Raw genomic sequence first — 3,432 nt, forward strand, 5'->3', positions numbered from 1 at the left:
GTGGGGGATGCCAGGCTAAATGGTCCCATTGACTGCAAGCCTAAGGCAGACACTCTTATTTGGAATTCCCTATCCTCTAGAAGTTTCTCCTGTCACAGTTATGGATGGTGTCTGGAAAGCTCTGAGGACAGGATACACCTCTTCAGATTTTCCAGAAGGGCAAAACATTGTTACTACTGGCAATGTATTGTAATGGTAAAAGTAAATGTAATTAGCCATGGTAATTGTGAAACGCAAGTCATGCTTCTATTTATTCTGTGATAGTAAACAAATTCAAAACAGGCTGGGCATGGCGGCTCAGGCCTGTAATTTCAGCACTTTGGGAGGCCAAGGCAGGAGGATTGCTTGAGGCCAGGAGTTTGAGACCAGCCTGGGCAACATAATGAGACCCCACCTCTACAAAAAATAAAAAATTAGCCAGGTGTGGCGGCATGTGCCTATAGTTCCAGCTGCTTGGGAGGCTGAGGTGGGAGGATCCCTGAGCCTGGGAAGTCAAAGCTGCAGTGAGTCGTGATTGCACCACTGCACTCCAGCCAGGGCAACAGAGTGATATCCTGTCTCTAAAAAAACAAAAAATTTGCATCAAGATAGCACAGAAAGTGCACTGCAATTAAATCCAAGAAATCCATGCCCTGCTCTCTCCTCATACTTTTTCTTTTGCTATGCCTTTGCTCATTCAGGGTAAAGGAAAATCTACAGGTTCTTGATTGTGGAAACCTGTAAGCAACCAGTCTCTAGGATCCATGCAAAAAGCTCCTTTTCATTTCAAAATAGGCTGCATTTAGTGCCCTGGCTAAGACCAAAATGTGGGCAACAAATTCATCCCAAGTACCAAAGATTATTGTGGGACGGGGAGTATTTTCAGAGACAGAACATTTCCTACCTCCTCAATTAGTGAATTCAGTCTATTCTGTGGTCGTGTTCATGAACATTTAGGTGTGGGGGCTGGGTGGGGAGGAGCGGCCTATCAGCCTTCCCTGAGAGAACAGCACAGAAGGGGTTACCTAATTCCACTGTGGGAGTTTTATCTGCCTCCTGGATGGTTCAGTGTAGGTCTACGTCTAGACTGATTACAAAAGCACCAACAAAACAAAATAAATACCTAACATCTTACAGAAAAGGCATGAAACCAAACAGTATGAGTGGGGAGAACAATGCCTCTGTTGTGACAGGAAGTCTTCGTGAGCATGATGGAATTCCTGCACCCTAGGTTCTAATTTGTAAAAGCAACATTAAACGTCTCAAAGCAGGCCCTGGCTTGAACACATTAATTTTGAAGGCAGTGTGTTTGGTTAGATAAGGGATTTTTTTTTTTCACTGCCACTAGGATCAAAATGAAGATCAGTATAACTAACTCTGTCTGCATGGGCACAGATTTCAGAAAACAGCCTTTACTCTCATTCACCAATATAACCATTTGTTAATTCTGCTCCTTCCAAGTGACAAGGTGTGTGCAATGTGATTGAAAAGGCTCTGGTTGGCTCAGTCCTGACTTGCACTCACTGTGCTGTGTGACCTTAAACAAATCTCTTAACCTTTCTGAGCCTCAATTTCTACATATGTAAAATGAGGGGGTTGGGGTTGCTAATGTATCTTTGTGAGGTGAAGACTCTAACAAAGCAAAATAAATGTAACAATCCCATTGCCTAATGGTGCTGACGACCGGGGCCTTTCACCCAAAAAGAAAGCTGTAACATCATATCCAAAGTAGTTTTTAAATATGTCATTCTAAACTGAAGCTGCAGTTGAGTGATGGCTTGCTCTAGAATTCTAAGTCGAATCACCTCTCAAACTCTAAGGTCAGTGTATAACTAGGTGGCAAGTATGTCACATAATTGAAGGTACATTTGTTAAGCCAGTACTTTCAAATGGCCTGAGGCAGAACATTTTGAATGCTTGTTCATTCCCTCAATGTTCATCCCCTCAAATATCTATTGAACACCTACTATGTACCAGGCTCTGCAGACAAGATGTTTCTCCTGGAATCCTATGCCATCTCCTCCCTTCCCACCCCTGACTTTCCCCTTTCCTTTTCTTTGCTTTTGGTTTTGTTTGTGACCCCTGGTGCAAAGGATTGAGTGAAAGCTACTGCTCAGTTCATGGTAGGCACCATAGTTGGTCCAGATAAGGCCCTTCTCTTGGTTTGTTTCATTCATTCATTTATTCTATTTTATTCCCAAAGCTCACTGCCATTTCCCTCCCTGCAAAGGTACCCATTCTAATGCTGTAAATGTATACCTTTTAGTATGTCTGTATTTTTGTAAAATATGTATTGTCTCCTGTATATATATATACACACATATATACACATATATATGCGTATATATACATATATACGCATACACACATGTATATATACACATATATACATGTATATATACACACACATATACATGTATATATACACACACACATATACACGTATATATACACATATACACGTATATATACACATATACACATATATACACGTATATATACATATATACACATATATACACGTATATATACATATATACACATATATACACGTATATATACATATATACACATATATACACTTATATATACATATATACATGCATATATATACATATATACACGTATATACATGTATGTACATACATGTATACACGTATATACATGTATGTACATACATGTATACACGTATATACATGTATGTACATACATGTATACACGTATATACATGTATGTACATACATGTATACACGTATATACATGTATGTACATACATGTATACACGTATATACATGTATATACATACATGTACGTATATACATGTACGTATATACATGTATACGTATATACATATATACATGTATATATACATATATACATATATACATGTATGTATATACATAGATACACATATACATGTATATATATACATAGATACACATATACATGTATATATACACACATATACATGTATATATACACACATATACATGTATATATACACGTATATACACGTATATACGTGTATATATACACATATATACGTGTATATACACACATATATACGTGTATATATACACATATATACATGTATATACACACATATATACGTGTATATACACACATATATACACATATATACGTGTATATATACACATATATACACATATACACGTATATACACGTATATATACGTATATATACGCGTATATACACGTATATATACGTGTATATACACGTATATACACGTATATATACGTATATACACGTATATATACGTATATATACGTGTATATACACGTATATACACGTATATACACATATATACACGTATATACACGTATATATACACATATATACACGTATATACATGTATATATACACATATATACACATATATACACGTATATACATGTATATATACACATATATACACATATATACACATATATA

Source organism: Pan paniscus, chromosome X (genome assembly GCF_029289425.2).
Source record: "Pan paniscus chromosome X, NHGRI_mPanPan1-v2.0_pri, whole genome shotgun sequence".
Taxonomy (NCBI): domain Eukaryota; kingdom Metazoa; phylum Chordata; class Mammalia; order Primates; family Hominidae; genus Pan; species Pan paniscus.